The sequence below is a fragment of the Herpailurus yagouaroundi genome, unplaced genomic scaffold, assembly GCF_014898765.1.
Source record: "Herpailurus yagouaroundi ecotype Mexico unplaced genomic scaffold, PumYag 198, whole genome shotgun sequence".
Classification (NCBI taxonomy): domain Eukaryota; kingdom Metazoa; phylum Chordata; class Mammalia; order Carnivora; family Felidae; genus Herpailurus; species Herpailurus yagouaroundi.
This window is the reverse complement of record NW_024412429.1, coordinates 28,852,649-28,872,464: the sequence shown is the minus strand read 5'-3', so window position 1 is coordinate 28,872,464 and position 19,816 is coordinate 28,852,649. Positions and strand designations below refer to the sequence as shown.

Below are 19,816 nucleotides of genomic sequence, written 5' to 3'. Positions count from 1 at the left end.
GGCGCCCGGCACCCACCGCTCGGGCTGCGCGCGGCGCTCACGGTGGCCCGGCGCCCAGGGAGGCGGTGCCGCGGCCGCGCCCCACCCGCGTCCCGCCCCAGCCCAGCCGCCAGCGCGATCTCCAGTCCCCAGGCACGCAGCGCCGAGAGCCTGACCGAGCATCCAGGGCCCCAACCAGCGAGGGCACTGGTGCAGGGAGGACCTCACTCCGGGGAGGAGAGTGAGGGCGGCGCAGGGAAGAGGGGTTCTGGTGTTCGGGCCTGACTGTGACATTCCTCTGAATGTGAACTGTGGGAGTTCAGTACCGGAAGAATGAGATGGACGTTCATCTCTCCACATCCCGCCAGGCACTCTGCCATGCATTGTATTTGATTTCACGCAGTCCCCACCACCCGCAACTAGGTACTGTCCCATTGTACAGAAGAGGAAAGGGAAGGACGACGTATCTGCTTGAATGAAGTCTCCAGGCTTGTCAGCAGTGGCCTGCAGATGTCCACACAGGCCGGGTTCTAGGTTCCAGGCTCTTCATAACGGGATGGTGGGGGGTTGAAATTAAGAAACGTGTGCAGGGGCGCCGGGGATGGCCCAGTCCGTTAAGCCTCACAATCTGGATTTTCACTCAGGTCCTGAGCTCAGGGTTGGTGACATGGAACACCCTGCGGACTCTGCTGACAGTGCGGGGCCTGCTTGGGATTCTCTCTCTGCACCCGCCCCCCGACCCCCACCCTTCCCCTGCTCTCGCTCTCGGAAAATAAATAAATAAAACATTAAAAAAAAAAAAAGAATGTGTTAAAATAGTTGAAGTAGTATAAAGAAAACCTGAGAGCCAGTCTCAGCTCTGGTCCTTAAGAGGAAGTTGTAAAGGCTGGGAGATGTACCCAGATGTACCAAATTAGATCCCTAAATTTAGATCAACTACCTCCATCCTAGAAAAAAGAATCTAAAGTAATTGAAAAGAAAGAAGTCTTTTTGCTGGGAGGAAGTGAGAGGTCGGCCAGGATTTTTCAGAGTTCTCTAAATATGTTACTTCCTTCTCCCCGAAAGACTTGGAAACAGAGGCTAACAAAATCCAGGTCAGATCGTCCCTTTGGCTGGGACTTCGGCCATGTGATGCAGAAGCTGGGACCCCACCTAAACGTTTGTCATCCAGGTCCTTTAGGCTCCACCAATAGGGGGCGCTGGAGGCATGGTGGCAGCCAGGGGAGGAGCCAAGGGGCCGGGCTTCCTATTGGCTGTTCTTGGCCACACTGCCCCACCGTGTCCCTTCACCCCAGCAGGAGCTTCTGGTTCCACACTCCCAGAATCATCCTCGTTCTGCCCCCATAGAGATTCCAGCAATGGGCTGACAGTGCCCATTCTCAGAAGCCAGAGCTCCAGTTTCCGGGGTTCCTTCTCCAGGATGTAACCCCCACATCTTCCCCTTGTTCTTTCTGCCCTAGGTGCTGAAGTTGCTTTTGTAGTTACTTTCACTGCCTCAATCTGAGAATCCCCCCTTTTACATTTTTAGTTCTCCAATATCTGTTTCATCAATTCTACAGAGCACTTTTTTTTTTTTTTTCCTGTTAAAATAACTGGTATGGTTTCTGATCTCCTGGCTTGGGTCTTACTGATTCAGTAAGATTTAGGAAGGACCGAACACTTTAGGAAGGACTCCATGTGAGCAGGACATCATCAGCATTGTTGTGAGTTGCTGTTGTTCTTATTATCCACAAATTATATTAGTATAGCTTCATCCTTATTTTAAGTCTTGTGAGTTAATGTGACATGTATTTGCCACAAAAGTATTTTGGGCCAAATGATTTTTGGTATCTAAGGTTTAGGACTTGTATGCATTTCTGTTCAAATATGAATCGTTTGTGGCCCTAAAGGGGCTAATGCAGAAAGGTACTAGCCCTTCCCTTCTTAACTTGAGCAGTAACACTTCGTTGTTTCTCCACTAGGAAGTGGAAATGAGTAGGGGTCCTTCCCCCTCATAAGCGGGCTACCCTTTGTGAACCAACAGCCTTCTGTACATCCGCCTTCCCTCTGGCCCTTCTCAGGTTCCCCTTTGCACTTAGCAGCATGTCGGAATCTCACTGGTTTCCTACCTGTTATCAAATTCACCACTCAGTTGATGCCTGTGGTTTTTGTATGATGAGTGTGACCTAAAAAATTGCTGAGTGTTCAGTTGATGTTTCCCATGCATTAAATTAAAGAGTGTAGTCATGACTCCTTTTGTTTTTACCCATGACCTGGAACTCAACTTAGGGAGTTTCCTTTGTACCTTCAAATTCTTACCCTCTTACCCACCCTGTGAAAATCAGGAAGAGACTGTCCAGTACCCTCCCAGTCGAAATCTTCCCAGTCAAAATAAATCCTAGTACATCCTTCAGATGATTTTTGAAATGACTCAACACATCCAAACTGGTATTTTCTTCTACTCATGAAGATTACAACCTTTCTGGGTTTTTTTCCCCTTTGGTGCTTTATTTCTTTTATTACGTTTTTTATTTTAATCCCAATATAGTTAATACACAGTGTTATATTAGTTTCAGGTGTACAATATAGTAATTCAACAATTCATTGCATTACTCAGTGTTCATCATGGTAGGTGTGCTTTTAATCCCCACCCCCCACCCCCCCCCAACTCCCCCACCTCCCCTTTGGTAACCATCAGTTTGTTCTCTATAGTTAAGAGTCTGTTTCTTGGTTTGTCTCTTTCTTTTCTCCTTTACTCATTGGTCTTGTTTCTTAAATTACACATATGGGTGAAATCATATGTCATTTGTCTTTGACTGACTTATTTTGCTTAGCATTATACCCTCTAGATCCATTCATGTTGTTGCAAATGGCAAGATTTCATTCTTTTTTTTATGGCCGAATAATATTCCAGTGTGTGTGTGTGTGTGTGTGTGTGTGTGTGTGTGTGTGTGTGTGTGTATGCCACATTTTTTTTCATCCATTAATCTATCAATGGACACTTGGACTGCTTCCATAATTTGGCTATTGTAAATAATGCTAATAAACATAGAAGCCCATGTATACTTTTTTTAATTCAATTTTTTTAATGTTTATTTTTGAGAGAGAGAGCACACGAGAGAAACAGAGACAGAGCGTAAGCAGGGGAGGGGCAGAGAGAGAGGGACTCACAGAATCAGAAGCAGGCTCCAGGCTCTGCGCTGTCAGAACAGAGCCCGATGTAGGGCTTGAACTCATGAACCATGAGATCATGACCTGAGCCGAAGTCGGACACTTAATCGACTGACTCACCCAGGTACCCCTGCTTGTATCCCTTTGAATTAGTGTTTTTGTATTTTGGGGACAAATACCCAGTAGTGTGATTACTGGATCGTAGGGTAGTTCTATTTTTAACTTTTTTGAGGAAGCTCCATACTGTCTTCCACGGTGGCTGCACCAGTTTGCATTCCCACCAACAGTGCACAAGGGTTCCTTTTACTCCACGTCCTCGCCAACACTTGTTGCTTCTTGTGTTTTTGATTTTAGCCTCTCTGGCAGTGTGAGGTGATAGCTCACTGTAGTTTTGATTTGCATTTCTCTGCTGTTGCATGATGTTGAACATCTCTTCATGTGTCTGTTGGCCACCTGTGTGTCTTCTCTGGAGAAATATCTAGATGACAATCCTTCTTGCCATGATTTACCACCTACCGAGATCTTAATTTTGTGGAGTCTGATGTATGGGATTTTAGGCTTTCTGATCAGCACAGCTATAAATCAATACCCTGCACCCTCAACCCTAGTACTAATACCACAAACAAAAATACAAACTTTTTCTATTCCAGTTGAACTCCTAAATAGTTTCCAGGGATGATACATCATCAGCACTATCAGGACCATTAGGTGAAGTTATTGAATTCTTACCTTGAGCTAGGTAGTATGCTAAGAATTTTACACTTACCACCTTACAACAATGCTAGGAGTTAGTCACATTACCCTGAATTACAAAATGAGGAAACATGCTTGGACAGGTTGTTCACTTAATAAATGACAGAACTGGGATCTGAAGCCTGGTTAATCTAATTTCAAAGTCTGTGTTTGTAATGACTTCCTTATATGCCTCTGCACTTAAGAAAATAAAGCAAATACATTTACCAGGTGAACTGCAAAATAACACACATACGAAGATGTATACTTACTAATTTATGGAAAATGCAGCATTGGTGTCATTTCCATATTGTAAACTACATTGTGAATGGAAACAGATGCCCGTTTTTTTGAACACTCAAGTATGGCCAGGGGCAGGTCCAGAACGTACTAAGAATCCAAAAGTAAACCTGAAGGTTAGAGGGCAGGCCATTTTGGGGGGAAAGGAGGAAAGGAGAGAGTCCGGGGGAGATAGTAAGCATCCAGGACTAAGGAGATTTCTGAAATCCTTTTAGTCTACTCTGCTGTTCTCTGTGGATATTTGGGACCCCTGACAATGTTTACATTATGCTGTCTGCTCAAATCTAAATAATATCAAATAGTTAAAATCTTATAGAATCCTATCTCATCAGATCTTCCTCCAATTCTTTCAAAAAAATTTTTTAGAAGTGGTCCACGCATTAAAATTTTTTGTCGTTGGGGGCGCCTGGGTGGCGCAGTCGGTTAAGCGTCCGACTTCAGCCAGGTCACGATCTCGCGGTCTGTGAGTTTGAGTCCCGCGTCAGGCTCTGGGCTGATGGCTCGGAGCCTGGAGCCTGTTTCCGATTCTGTGTCTCCCTCTCTCTCTGCCCCTCCCCCGTTCATGCTCTGTCTCTCTCTGTCCCCAAAATAAATAAACGTTGAAAAAAAAATTAAAAAAAATTTTTTTTTGTAGTTGTTAAGTATAATACACATACGGAAAAATGCACCAAGACAGATGTTACAGTTCAATGAGTTATCACTAAGGGAATACGTTGGTAAGCATCACCCAAGTCAAGAAATAGAACAATGGTAACTCTACATGGACTGTCCTCTTAACCCTTCTCTTCTCCCCAAAATAATTCAGTGTGCATTCCATTATATCTGGCTTCTCTTACTCAACATTATGGTGAGAATTATCTGTTACTGCCTGTAGCTTTAGTGCAACACTATAAAGTTATCCATTATGTAACTATACTATAATTTATTTATGCATTTTCTTTTGATGACATTTGGATTGTTTCCAGTTTGCAGCTATTGGCAATAGTGCTTCTTGGAACATTTTTTTTTTTTTCTGGAACATTCTTATTTGTGTCTCTTGCCTAGGTGTACATATTTCTGGCAGGTACATACCCAGAAGTGTAATTACCAAATCATAAGACAGACATAATTTCTGCTTAAGTAAATAATGCTAAGCCTGTTTTCCAAAGTGGTTATAACAATTTACACTGCCATCAGCAGCAAATGACATTGAGAACTTTTTCATAAGTTTATTAGCCATTTTGGATGTACTCTGTGTCAAGGATCTGCTCCTGTTTCTTACCTATTTTTTTTATATCATATCTTTTATGTTATTTTTGTTTGGAGAAATTTGTTACATATTCTGTATATTAAGCCTTTGGCAGTTATATAAATATTTCTCCCCTTATTGTGGTTTGCTTTTTTACTCTCTCAATAGAGTAATAAAAGTCCTTAAATGTAATATAGTATAATTTACCAATGATTTCTCTTATGGTCATTGTTTTTTGTGTCCTGTTTAAAAAATGTTATTCCGCCCTAAGATCATGAAGATATTCTTCTAAGTTCTTTTCTGAAAGCTTTATTGCTTTATTTTTCACATGGAAAATTATGATCTGCCTCGAATTGATTTTTATATATGATTTAAACTAGGGGTTCAAATTTTATTTTATATATGAGTCTGACTGTCCCGGCACCATTTACTGAAAAATCATCCTTTCCCTAAAGCATCATCTTCTTCATAAACTAAATGTCGTTCATTAACACATCTGTTTATAGACTCTGTTCAATTGGTCTCGGTCTATTATTTTGCCAAATCCTACACTACTTTAATTATTTTATTTTTTTCCCTTTCAGTCCCTCTACTTTGTTCTTATTTGAGTACCTTGCCTATTTTTTGCCCTTTGTATTTCCACGGAAATTTTAGAATCACTTGTTAATTCCCACAACTGGAATTTTTAAAGTTTTTTTTTTAAATTAAAATCATAACACACATAAAAGAAGGTGCTTAAAGCACACTAATCTTAACTTTTCATACATGTACAACCATGTTACTAACCTGAGATCAAAATCTAGAGTATTTTCAGCACTCCAGAAGATTCCCTCCTGCTGCTTCTCATATACCTCCCAACAGGAACTCACTGTTTTGACTCTCATTACCATCTGATTAGTTTTGACTGTTCTTGACCTTGTTATTAGGAGAACCATACAGTATGTATTCTTCTGTGTCTGGCTTTTTTTGTTCAACATAATGTCTTTGAGATTCTTTCATGCTGTCCCATGTATGAGTAGTTTTATTTTGTTTTGTTTTGTTTTTAATTGCTAGGAGTGTTCCATGATAAGTTGTTAATGTCTGTTCATTTTTATGCCAAAAGCAAATACCAGGTTTCCAGGGCAGAGATCAGAGTTATTAGTATTACCTACAGCAATAACTGCGTCTGTTCCCTCGCTCCATTCCTCTCTCTCTCTTCTGGGGAGACGTGGTGAGAGCTAGGTGGGTTCTGTGCATACACTACAGGAGAGGAAACCCAATATTATTATAATCTGGAAGCTTAGATTGACGACACACTGCTTAGCTGCTGCCCTGTCTTTCTGAGAGAGGGAGAGAAACTCTTTGTCTCTAAGGTTAACAAATACTTTGGAGAGTAAATGAATTCTTTCAGGAAGGCAAAGGGGAAAGTCCCTACCTTGGACCGCAAACACTTGGCTCTGGAGGAGGTAAGTTTTATCATCTTCTGAATGAGAACATATGGCTCCAGGTCTAACCCCCTTGCAATTGTAAGGAGCAGATGAGTCAAGGAAGAGGAGACATTCTATGGTGTGCCTTTTTCCTTTGCTTAAGAAGACAGACTGTCCAGAAGTTGAAAATATTCATGGATCACTGTTTCCCTGACATTCCGTTATATGAATTTACCACATTTGATTTGTCCATTCTTCTGTTGATGGGCCTTTGGGTTATTGCTTGTTATTGGGTTGTAAGAGTCCTTTATGTATTGTGGATATCAGATATGTATGTTGCAAATATTTTCTCCCAGTTCATGGCTTGCCTTTTAGTTTTTACAATCATGTCTGCAAGAGCAAAATTTGTAATTTTGAGAAAGTCTATTTTTTCAATCTTTTCCTTTATGGTTGTGTTTTGGTGTCTCATCTTCAGAAATCTTTGTGTATTCCAAAGTTGAAAATGTTTTCTAGAAATTTTGTAGTTTCACCTTTTACAATTAAATCCACAATAACACTGTAAGTTAGTTTTTATGGATGGTATCAGGAAAAAGTAGAGATTGATTCTTTATCTCAGGCAGCTGTCCTTTATTTCTGTGCTATTTGTTGAAAAGATTTTCAGTCCACGTGAAATTGCTTTGGTCACTTTTTTTTGGAAATCTGTTGACCATACGTGTATGGGTCTATTTCTGGATCTCTATTCTTCTCATTGGTCTATTTGTTTATTTTGAGACGAATACCACATTACAAAAAATATACTTTTTTGTTTTTATTTATGGACTTTTGTACAGAAAATTTGCAAAGGCAGTACAAGGAATTTACATACTTCTTACCCAGTTACATTACCACAGTAAATTTTCTAAACTAAGCGAGTCACACTGGCATATTACTGTTCAGTAAACTTCAGACTGTATTTGGATTTCTCTGATTTTTTTCCATTGCTGTTCCAGGATCCAATGTAGGGTACCATGTTGACATGTTTCCTCAGTCTCCTCTGGTCTGTGATACTTTCTCAATTTTTCTGTGTTTTGCATGACCATGCAAGGAGTACTGGCCACGTATCCTGTAGAGTGAAAAAATATCTATGGGTAAATATTAATGTGAGAGTTTAGCAGGGTTTCTAGACATGAATTCAATTTCCAAAAAACAATTGCATGTCTACACACCAACTAGTAGAATGTATAAAATTCTAATGAGTGACATCAAAGAATATTTTTCTAGACATAGAAATGTAGATTGTGGTTATGGGTTGAGAAATCAATATCTGTTAAAATTAGGTCATAGATACAATGCAATACCAATGAAAATTTTAACAGATTTTTGTGAAAGGTGATTATAAAAGTCTTGACAAGGTGATTATAAAATTCATGTCAAATCTCAAAGGTCCAGAATTAATAAAGACATCTTTCCAAAAGTTCAGATGGGAGGACTTGCCCTTTCACGTGTGAAGTTATTATAAAGGTACAGTAAGATCATGCGGTAGAATAAAGGATCAATGAAACAGTCTATGGAGTCCAGCATTTACACACATTTGATAAAAGAGAATATTTTAGATGAGTGGGGGAAAGAATGGGATTTTCAGTGGATGGTTCTGGGAAAATTGGTATCAGCAGGTTTGTTTCTTCTGAGAGGGGGAGTAAGGGGGAATCTGTTCCAGGCATCTCCCCTAAGCTTCTGGTGGTTTGCTGGTAATCTTTGGTGTTCCATGGCTTGTAGATACATGACCCCAATATGTTAACCTTGTGCCACATCACCTACAAAAATAATTTGAGGTGGATTAAAGAAAGAGCTGTTATAGGTTAAATGATGTCCCCTCCCTAGTTCTCAGAAAATGAACTAATTTGGAAATAAAGTTGTTGCAGATGTGAATTAGTTAAGTTCAGATGAGGTCATACGGGAGGAGGATGTGTCTTTAATCCAATATAACCGGCGTCCTTACAAAAAGGAGAAATTTGGATGCAAACATGCACACAGGGAGAAGGCCATATGAACATAAAGGCACAGATTGGGGTCACGCATCTACAAGCCATAGAACACCAGAGATTACCAGTAAACCACCAGAAGTTTAGGGGAGATGCCTGGAAGAGATTCCCCCTCATTCCCCCTCTCAGAAGAAACAAACCTGCTGATACCTTGATTTTAGACTTCTAGCTTCTGGAACCAAGAGATAATAAGTTGATGTCATTTAACCCACCTTTGTGACGGCAGCACTAACAAACCAATCCAAGAGCTGTGAAGGCAAAGCCAAAAAAGATTTTAGAAGACAGTATAGTAGAGTATCTATATCAACTTAGAGGAGGAAAGCATTTCTTAAGCATAGAAAGCATTAACTATAAACAAAAAAATTGATGTTTGACTACATTAAAATTAAGAATTTCTGCTCATCAAAAGGCAATGAAAGAGAGTTAAGAGACAAGCTACAAATTGTAAGACTATATATGCACCATATGTAGCATAATGTATCATATATATTATATAGAATATATATTATATATACATATATTCTGTATACATATATAATACATATACGTATTATATACATATATACATATATACATATACATATATTCATATATACATATATGAATATATACATATACATATATTATATACATATATAATACATATACATATTATATATAATATACATGTATGTATACAGAATATATGTATATATATTTCTGGATACTAAACAATTTTCATTTAATTTCAAAGAACACTTTTCACTAAGAGATTTGTGATGTTGTTTGGTCATTTCTTTTCTATTCTGAGGTTCAGAATTACTGTGGAAAATGGAACACTAGTCCTAGAAGAAACAATGGCTTCCGGTAGGGTTTATAAACACCCACAGAAGTTATGTTCATCAGTACCATACCGAATGGTGGCAATAAAGAAGATGAAAATTCTTGAAAATATTGAATGACCTTGGCATTTATGATCATCAGAAAGTTCTCAATGCAACAACTGTTGGTATAATAAGTCCAGCTGGTGGTTGCACCTGCCGGGAATGCTAATTAGCTAGAGTATGTTAAAAGAAACCAAAGATTCCTCTTTTCTGGTATGGAAAGACAAAGCACAACACTAATAATTTGCTTTAGTCCAAATCCAGAGGTAGTCTGGCTTTACTTGGTAGTAGCGTAGTTCCCTCTGCTGGGTAATTTAGGGAATTCAGATTTGAAGACTTTTTTAGGTTGGCACATAGCTCATTGCAGAGTTTTTATTTCAAAAGGAGAGACCAAGATAATACTGAAGAAGAATGAAACTGGACAAGTTACACCAAGATATCAAAGCTTACTGCAAAGCTCTAAATTAGTAACTTAGAATTCATTAAAATTAACAACTGCTGTTCATCAAAAATACTGTTAGAGAGTGAAAGAGCACACGCAGAAGGTATTTGCAACGTATATGCATGTGGAAAGAATGCAGAAAATATGAATAACCCCTACAGACCGATGAGAAAAAGGTAGACCACCCAATATAAAAAGGGGCAAAAGTTTTAACAGGTACTTTAACAAAAAAAAGCGATTAAAATGACAACAGGCCTTTGAACATCAGCCTCATCAGTCATCAGGGCAACACAAACTAAAAGTGCAACGGGATACTAATACCCTCCCAATATGATGGTTAAATGATACCCAATGTTGGTGAAAAGTTAGAGCAACCAGGACTCTCCTATATTGTTGGTGCAAGTGTTAAATTGGTACAGCTACCTTGGTAAACTGTTTAGCAAAACTGCTTCTAAAAAGGACCGGGTTCAGGGATAGATGATCTGTGTAGTTGCACAGGGCCTGAAGCTCAGCAGAGCTCAATTGCATGGTTTAATGCCCTGCTGGCCACATCTTGAAATTCTGAATGATTTTCTCTTTAAACGTGTTTTTGTTTGTCTGTTTGTGTTTTGTTTTGTTTTGTTTTTGGTAAGTGAAGTCTTGTCGCGAGTAGGGACCATGCACCTGAGCAGGGAGGTAGCTATAGCCTGTGGCTCTGCCATTGTTCTTTGCTGCCTCAGTCACCTACAGCATAACACCATGCCCGCGAGCACCAAATTCTGTGCAGCCCATGCCTGAGCGGTCACTCAAAGGAGTACAGGGTGCAAGGGTGCTGACATCCCCAAGGAGCCTCGTTTCCACCAGAACCAGAACTTGCCCTGAATGTAGAAAGAAGGCAGTGCTGTTTTCAGAAACATGAAAAACCAAAGAATCCTGTCATATCCTTTCTTACTGATGTCACTTCCCTGCATTAGCCAAACACATATGCAAGAAATAAGAACACGGAAGGAAAGGAAAAGATAGGGCAACCTACAGTTCTTTATCCTTTTAGTCCTTCTTTCTCACCAGTAGGCGGAGGGTAGGAAGTGTTGGTATAATGTGCACATACCAAGAAACAAAATAAAAATATCTGATTTAGGGGGTGCCTGGGTGGCTCAGTCGGTTAAGCTTCTGACTTCGGCTCAGGTCATGGTTCGTGGGTTCGAGCCCCAGTGTCAGGTTCTGTGCTGACTGCTCAGAACCTGGAGCCTGCTTTGGATTCTGTGTCTCCCCCTCTCTCTGCCCCTCCCTGCTCACACTCTGCCTGTCTCGTTCTCTCTAGCTTGAAAATAAACATTAAAAAAAATCTGATTTACAAAATGGAAGAACATAAGGGAAGGAAAACAAAAATAATATAAAAACAGGGACAAAACATAAGAGACTCTTAAATATAGATAACAAACTGAGAGTTTCTGGAGGGTTCGTGGGTAGGGGAATGGGTTAAATGGGCAAGGGGCATTAAGGAAGGCACTTGTTGGGATGAGCACTGGGTGTTATATATAGGGGATGAATCAGTGGAATCTACTCCTGAGATCATTATTGCACTATATGTTAACTAACTTGGATGTAAATTTAAAAATATATATATCTGATTTAGTTCATTGTAGCATTTTCAGTGTGCTGTTAAGAATGGAATCCGTATGCACCTACAACTACGAAATACAAACTGTGTAATTGCAGTGATTCTCATACAGATGAAATGCTTTTACATTTGCATTTAAAACTGCCAATGAACAGTATAACGGGGAATGGTGAAATCCATGCTAATATCTGAACGTTTTAATTTTTCTTTACTTAAAGTGACATTAAACGGCAAATAAAAGAACACAACAAGTTGAGAGAGATCGTGGAAAAGAGGAAAGAGTTTTATGTTTTAGTACCTCGGATGGCACTTTCCCCTTACCTTTTAAGCAAGGAGCCTTGCATTTTCATTTTGCACTGAGCCCTGCAGATTATGTAGCTGGCCCAGTTTATGAATCAGTAATTTTAATCCTGGAGACGTACTCAACAAAAATGAATGCTTACTTTTGCCAAAAGACACGTATGAAAATGTTAGTAACAGATTTATTCATAATCACCCCAACTGAAAAATAACCCAAAAGTTTACCAACAGTAGAACATATCAACCGTGTATGTATATATCTATACTAGAATACTAGCATACTAACAATACTGGCAATAATACTAGCAATGAAAACAGATTATTGCAACAAACAGCAATATGAGTGAATCTGACAGATGTGATGTTGAACAAAAGAAGTCAGACATAAAAAGAGTATATACTCTGTGATTTCATTTATGAGTTCAAAAAACAGACTAAACTAAATACATGCATAATGACGGGCAGAATAATGATTACCTTTTGGGGGTTGTGAGAGGGAGGGAAAAAGAGAGACTTCTGGGGAGCTGGGAATGTTTTATATGTTAACCTGGATGGTAGTTAAATTTATGCGTATGTAACATATGTAAAAATTAAGCCAGTTGAACCCTTAAAGATATGTATAAGTCATGCCTCAAAAAGAGGGAAAAGGAATAAATTATCTTTCTCAAAATTGTGTCCTTATTATATACCATGATAATTGTGAAACTTTCTGCATTGCGTGCCTGTGAGAGAGAGAGAGAGATACAGAGAGAGGCAGACAGACAGAGGTAATGCCCTTAGCTACCACTGGGTGGCCTATCGTTCCTGTTCCTGTTGAGTGCACTTGGGTAAGAGACCTAAGGAAGCATGTATCTGTCTACATTCCCGACTCGACTGTTTGCCTTTTCATTGGCATAAACTGTTTGTAAGTAGTGGCATTTTGTTATTATAGGGCACTATTTTATTTTAGGTCTGAATTCCTGATCCGAAGATCGCCTGTAATTAACTTTTGCACTCTTCTGTCTTGCACACTTTAGTGTGCAAGTTGAGTTTAGGCTCATAGCTTAGGCGTTCATGTATAATTGCTTTCCTGTATAATTATTTTTATTTCAATACTGATGATCTCATTTTCTTTAAAAAGTTTATTTATGGGGCGCCTGCGTGGCTCAGTCGGTTGAGTGTCCGACTTCGTCTCAGGTCATGATCTCACGGTTGGTGAGTTCAAGCCCTGTGTCGGGCTCTGTGCAGACAGCTCGCAGCCTGGACCCTGCTTCGGATTCTGTGTCTCCCTCTCTCTCTCTGCCCCTCCCCAGCTTGTACTCTGTCTCTCCCTCTCTCAAAAATAAATAAACATTAAAAAAAAATTTTTTTTTAATGTTTATTTATTTATACTTGAGAGAGAGAGAGCATGAGTGGGGAAGGGGCAGAGAGGGAGACAGAGAATCCCAAGCAGGCTCTGAACTGTCAGCACAGAGCCCAATGAGGGGCTTGAACTCATGAACCAGGAGATCATGACCTGAGCTGAGGTCGGACGCTTAGCCAACTGAGCCACGCAGGCTCCCTGTGATGATCCCATTTTTAATTTTCTCTAGAATCTTGATTTCATATGACAGTTATTTTTATCACTTGCTTTTTTCTATGTTTGGAATGTTCCTCCTCTGACATACACATTATCTGACCCTTAATCTCAGGGTGCTGCTCAAATGTGCTCAGAGAGACCTTGTATGATCACCATGCCAAATAACACCAATCCCCTTGTCAGATTCTATGTTCTTACCTTGTTTCTCTTGTTTCTTTTCCCCCCTCCTTCCTTCCTTCCTTCCCCCCTCCCTCCCTCCCTCCTTCTTCTCTTTCTTTCTTTCTTTCTTTCTTTCAGCACTTAAGATGACTTGAAATGTCTATATATGTATGTATATTACTGTCTTGTCTTCTCCAGTAAGAATGTAACCTCCAAGAGGGTAAGAATTCTTCTGTTGCTCACTGCTTGGCACCTAGTAGGTACATGATGACCATCTGTTGAAGGAATGACAAAGCTTGGTCTCAAAACCAAGAACAAATATAATTTTGGAATTTTACATTTTCTCATCTGTTGAACATTAACATCTCTTAAATTTTTGATGCAATTTAAAACATTGCAACTCTGGAGAGATGAATGATTAGGCCGAAAGAAAAACCCAGAAATGAGGAAAGATAAATATGATTGGTAGAACCCGGTTGGTCTGAAATGGGAATCTTCCTGGAGTTTCAGAGGGTTCCGAGGTTGGAAGGACAAAGCCGAAGTGAGCATCTAGGGAGAAGAGTGAGCCTCATCCTCGTGTGCACCGCACGCACGTCAGAAATGCACCCCGCTTGCCACTGGATGTCACTGTTCGCTCACGCTCTGGAGTGGGGTGTCCTCCCTAGTCCCTCTGTGCGTGAATATGTAATGTGTTAGTTTACAACCGTGACAGAGGGCACAGCCTCACCTGTGCAGGCTTCCTCAATATGGGACCACTTACTGTTCCTCCATAAAATTGATGTTCGGTTCTGAGCGGCACAGAAAGGTGTAGAAGACGTGAGGGATCTCGAGGGCGGCTCTCCACTGGGGTCTCAGCCTTACAGCCAGGCTCAGGAGCAGGAACGCAGCTGCCAGGAGGAACAGAAGTGCCATTTATCTTTCATTCAAGAGTGACTGACTCTTCTACAGGCCCAGACTTGGAAGCAAGGACAAGGAGTTATTTGGGTTTCACAACTGGTTTAGATTACATTGGAAGGTAACTCTAAGATCCTTCCATTAAAACAAAACAAAACAGGAAATGACAAGTAGGGCTTAATGAGTAGGTTATGTCAGAACACGACAGTTGCTCTCACTTTGAAAGAACTTCTTAACAGCTCGAGGTTACAGCTTGACTCAAAAATGTATCTTCAGCCAGTCCCATTAAGCTGTTCAACCGAAGACATTACCTGTTTGCCTCCCATACTTATCCACACATAGAAACAATAAAGTAGGCAAGTTGCTACAGCCTTCTGACCCACTGCTTCCCTCCTGCCCCTTTAAGCCTATACTCATATTTATCCTTCATATCAAGGTATAAATATAGGCATTTGCTACACCCCCATTAGGAGTATTTCCTTTAAAACTCACTTATTCAATTTTTCAACAACTTTTTTTTTATTTTTATTTTTTTAATTTTTTTTCAACGTTTATTTATTTTTGGGACAGAGAGAGACAGAGCATGAACGGGGGAGGAGCAGAGAGAGAGGGAGACACAGAATCGGAAACAGGCTCCAGGCTCTGAGCCATCAGCCCAGAGCCTGATGCGGGGCTCGAACTCACGGACCGCGAGATCGTGACCTGGCTGAAGTCGGACGCTTAACCGACTGCGCCACCCAGGCGCCCCTCAACAACTATTTATTGAGTACCACCTTCTAAGACTGAGCACTGTTTTAAGAGCTGGGGACACAGCAGTGACAAAGGACATTAAGTCTCTGTTAACAGTGGAGCCCACCTTCTAGTGTCTAAATAGAGATTAAAATCTTAAACTAAAGGGAAATGGCCCAGGTTGTTTCTGTTGACGTCAACCAGTAAGTGGAGATGCGTTGGCCTTCCCATCACCCGAGAGGGTGGTTTGACAGCTCGGTGAGTGAAGAAGGTTCTAGAGAGAATCACCGCATCCCAGCATGGGCCACTCCATCTACCTTCACGAGTGCACGGACTCACTGCACAGGCCTCTTCACAATGTGGGATCACTTACTGTTCCTGCACAAAATTGACTTTGGGTTCTTGAGCAGTGCAGATAGCCTTTCCTCCTGTACATTTTCATTCTCTCCAATCGGTTCACAAATAGCAGAAGAGATTTTTCTTTTTTTAAGGCAAATCTCTTCTTGTAGCTTTCTTGCTTCAAACCCTTCAGTGGTTTATCATCACTCTTAAGATAACAACAGTCTCTATTGTGCTGTGACTTGTCCCCTGCCTTTGCCTCCAGCCTCATCTGATTCCTTTCTTCCCCTATTTCATTTCCACTCTCTAGAGATTTATTGGCCACTCTCAGTTCCCCTCAGTGCCAGGCACGTTTCTGTACCAAAGGTTCTGTAGATGCTATTTCCTTTGTCTGGAAGGCTCTTTTGTAACCATTCTTCCCCCTCACACACATACCCCTTAGTGTTGGCTTGAACTCCAGTCACTTCTGCAGTGAAGTCTGCCTCCCTCGATGAATCAGGTTTCCCCTATTCCGTAGTCCTGATAACAGTGATGCCCACTGCACCTCTCAGATGCCTGAGCCTGTGCACTGCCTTTCCTGTCATCCTATCCCAGTTCACCGTCGCTGAACCCTTTGACGGTTGACCCATACAATGTATCAGGGTATCAGTTTTCTACTTACCACCCTCGGTGGGGTCCTCATTGCCAGCTGGCCAGTGGGCAATCTATCTCCAAAATCCCGTATCAGAGTCTACTTCCCCGAAACCGTTGCTGTAACCAAGTGTCTTTAGTTGGGTCCTCTGGAAAGAGCTCTGAAATGGAGACTTATGGTTGGTTGTTTATTGGTGAATGCACCAAGGATCGACACTGGTGATGGACTGAGGAAAGCAGTCTGGGTAAAGTGGGGCTGAGGTGTGATGTAGTTGTAACAGAAGCTTCAGCCAGCCCCATCAGGGGCTCTGGAGCCGGGAGGGCCCTTTACGGTTGTCGCAATTGAAGCAAGGGGCTGCCGGGCTTTGTAACTCTACCTCCGTGAGTCACTTGGGGGGGGGGGGGCGGCTGCTCCAGAGGGAAGCATAAACTTGGGTAAGGCAGCTTCTTTCAGCCAAGAACGGTTCCCTGGGAAGGACACACCTATGACAGCCAACACCTCTGGCAGCAGAAAAAGGAATATCTCCGTCTGAAGTGTAGATCTGGTTGGTGCAGCGTGATATGCATTCTGGCAACGTAGCCAGGCTTTTCACACATGGGGCTTTAAGAAATCATTGATGGGCTCTTTCATTTCTGTGAAACACAAACCTGCTTCCCTGAGCTGATCCTACTTTGTTACTCTCTTTGCTTTTAGAGTCCATCTTCGTTGACATATTATCTCTGCCTTTTATTGTTTTGAACCTAGAGCACAAGTTTCCCTGGTAGAAAAGGAAAACTTGACTAGAAAGCTTTCTATATACCAGGCACAGTGCTGGGTACTTCAGGTATGTCCTCTTTTCAAACACTAAGCTTTATTAGTGTTTTCTCCCAAACTCTGTTGAACCCTTAACTACCTCTTTGTTTCCTCATTTTATTTCTGAGATTTTCGTAAAGGTGTTCTAAAATTTCGCTTTGAAATGAAAACTTCTAGTGGTAGTGTATCTGTTAGATGCAGTAATAAGATGAAAACTAGCCAAAAAGTGGCAAAAGGTATTTTACCATTATATTTAATATATTATGAATTACTTCCTCATTTTTTAAGTTGCTAAAACTGATGCATCCTTACTACTTAACATGAACTTTGCCATAGCAAGAACTTTTAATATCTGCCTTATACATTTTTGTATGTACATTATCTGCAGATTTCTGCAAACAATAATTGCAAACAGGAATGGATTTTTAAATGAATGATTCCACAGCTCTCCAGAAGCATGCTAAAGCCTATACCGTGCATTCTATAATTCTGAATGGGACATTTATTTCTAGCCCCTTGTAGTCCCAACTGTGTAGTGAAAATTGAAATGCATATCACCTGGATTGCCATAATATTCTTTTGTCTATTGACCTAATATTTTTAAAAACTTTGGATCGTTATATATATTTTTTCTTTTTCATTTTTAGAAAGAGAAAGCACATGCAAGCAGGAGAGAGGGGCAGAGGGAGAGAGAGAGAATCTAAACAGGCTCCAGACTCAGTGCGGAGACCTACCCGGGGCTTGATCCTGTGACATGATCCCATGATCCTGAGATCATGACTTGAGCCAAAATCAAGAGTCCCCTAGATGGCTATATGGTGATCTTAGAGTCTGTTCACTATTTTTAGCTGTGTTCCATATGAATCAGCTATTCCAATATTCATTCTAATGGGATTAGCACAGGATGAGAGGTAGCCCTGGTGACCAGAATCTAGTGTGGGTTCTAGAATGAGCCTCTGTGTTCTCTTATGTGAAAGAAGAGCTAATGTTTATATCAGATAGTGCTGTGAGATCAGCTAAGAAAACCTATGCAGAAGAGCTTTGAAAACAGTGAGATTTTAAAATGAAACCATTATTACTAAAAAGAAACATATAAGGAGAAAGAAATGTAAAATACACTAATTGACTGTGTGCTGTGTACCAGGTACTTTATACAGATTATTTCACAACTATGCTAAGGGGCAGGTATTATCATCCCCATTTTAAGGATGAGAACACTGAGGCGGAAAGAGCTTAAATAACCTCTTAAAGCCACTGACTAGTAAGTGTCTGAGCCATGATTAACGCTTAGTTTAGGATTCCAAGCCCGCCTTTCGTTCGCTTCACCAAAGTTGGTTTTCAATTAATTGTGTATAATCTGTGCAGATCGGTTTACTACTGTAAGTTTTTCCATCCCTTCTCCTGCCTATCTCTTTCCTAGTCATCTCCAGTAGTGCTCCTTGAAATCTCACGGAGGCAGTGGGTTACGATGTAAAATCTCTTGCTTTGGGCATTGCGGTTTACCTTGTCTCTCATATTTGTTTTAGCTCGAGAAATCTGAACTCGAGAATGCATATTACCACTGCTAGTCATGTGTATCTTTCTATATCTAATTTCAGTCCTTGGAGGGAAGAAATTGGTTTGAGGATGCATCTCACAGGTCAGTTCCAGAAGGTCAGGAGGTGCAAATGAGCTGAGCTGTTGATTCAGCTGAAGTAATTCTGATGAGCACATGCTTGCATGCAGGTCTATAATGTGGTTCATCTCCATAAAATCCCAAGCTTTATGGGTTTGAAAGCATTAACTCATGTCTTAGGAACATCCCACATAGATTATTATAATTCTTGGTATGCTGCCTGACCATCTGCTTACCTACAGGAATTACAATCAGATAGAATGGCCCCGCTCAAATCTAGGCTCAGAAAAGAAATATGAGAATACCTGAGTCTTTTTGTTTTGTCGAAACAGCACTATTTTTGTACACCCTGCCCAGCATAATAATAAAAAGTATGTTAACTTGGGATTTTTTCTTGCTTCAAATTGATTAGAGTAGGACCGTAAAGTTCTTTCTCCTCCTCTTGTTTTTTTTTTTTTGTTATGAGAATGTATCAACGATCTCGTGCAGCATGCCTGTAAATTAGTGATATTTAAATGCTTGTTGCCTTGTATTCTACAAAGGTGTCTACCTAATTTCCGTTTGCAGATTTAGCTAAATCACAGGGAAAAAATTTACAGCAGCTCTATTGGGTCACCTAGGCATGGTTTTATTTAAAAAAAATTTTTTTTTAACGTTTATTATTTTTTGGGACAGAGAGAGACAGAGCATGAACGGGGGAGGGGCAGAGAAAGAGGGAGACACAGAATCGGAAACAGGCTCCAGGCTCGGAGCCATCAGCCCAGAGCCTGACGCGGGGCTCGAACTCACGGAGCGCGAGATCGTGACCTGGCTGAAGTCGGACGCTTAACCGACTGCGCCACCCAGGCGCCCCTAGGCATGGTTTTAGTGGAAGAAAGGAAAAATGTGAAGCGGAATGAGCAGATTCTCTTTATTTCCTTTACCTCTGATAATGAAATATTAATTTTTTATGCACTTTGATAGCTAAATAACTATCAGATAGTTACTTAGATAGCTAAGTAACTGACAGGAAAAACTCAGCATACTCCAGCAAAGAGTTGGTAGGACCTAAAGAATGTCATGGTTATTAAGACTATAA

At 40.7% G+C, this 19,816-nt stretch overlaps 2 long non-coding RNA genes across 3 annotated transcripts; both read right to left on the bottom strand.

Moving 5' to 3' along the window:
• Positions 1–7,454: 7,454 nt before the first annotated feature.
• On the bottom strand, positions 7,455–9,249 carry LOC121013407 (uncharacterized). Its single transcript, XR_005782689.1, has 2 exons — positions 9,029–9,249; positions 7,455–7,897 (listed from the first exon to the last, which is right to left on the bottom strand). It is a non-coding gene; the product is annotated as an uncharacterized LOC121013407 (long non-coding RNA).
• Positions 9,250–13,535: 4,286 nt separating this feature from the next.
• Positions 13,536–19,086, bottom strand: LOC121013406 (uncharacterized). Of its 2 annotated transcripts, XR_005782688.1 has the most exons (4): positions 17,858–19,086; positions 16,362–16,491; positions 14,466–14,693; positions 13,536–14,013 (listed from the first exon to the last, which is right to left on the bottom strand). It is a non-coding gene; the product is annotated as an uncharacterized LOC121013406 (long non-coding RNA). The 2 variants fall into 2 exon arrangements; XR_005782687.1 differs by lacking the exon at positions 17,858–19,086 and having other exon boundaries at positions 16,362–16,680.
• Positions 19,087–19,816: the final 730 nt, after the last annotated feature.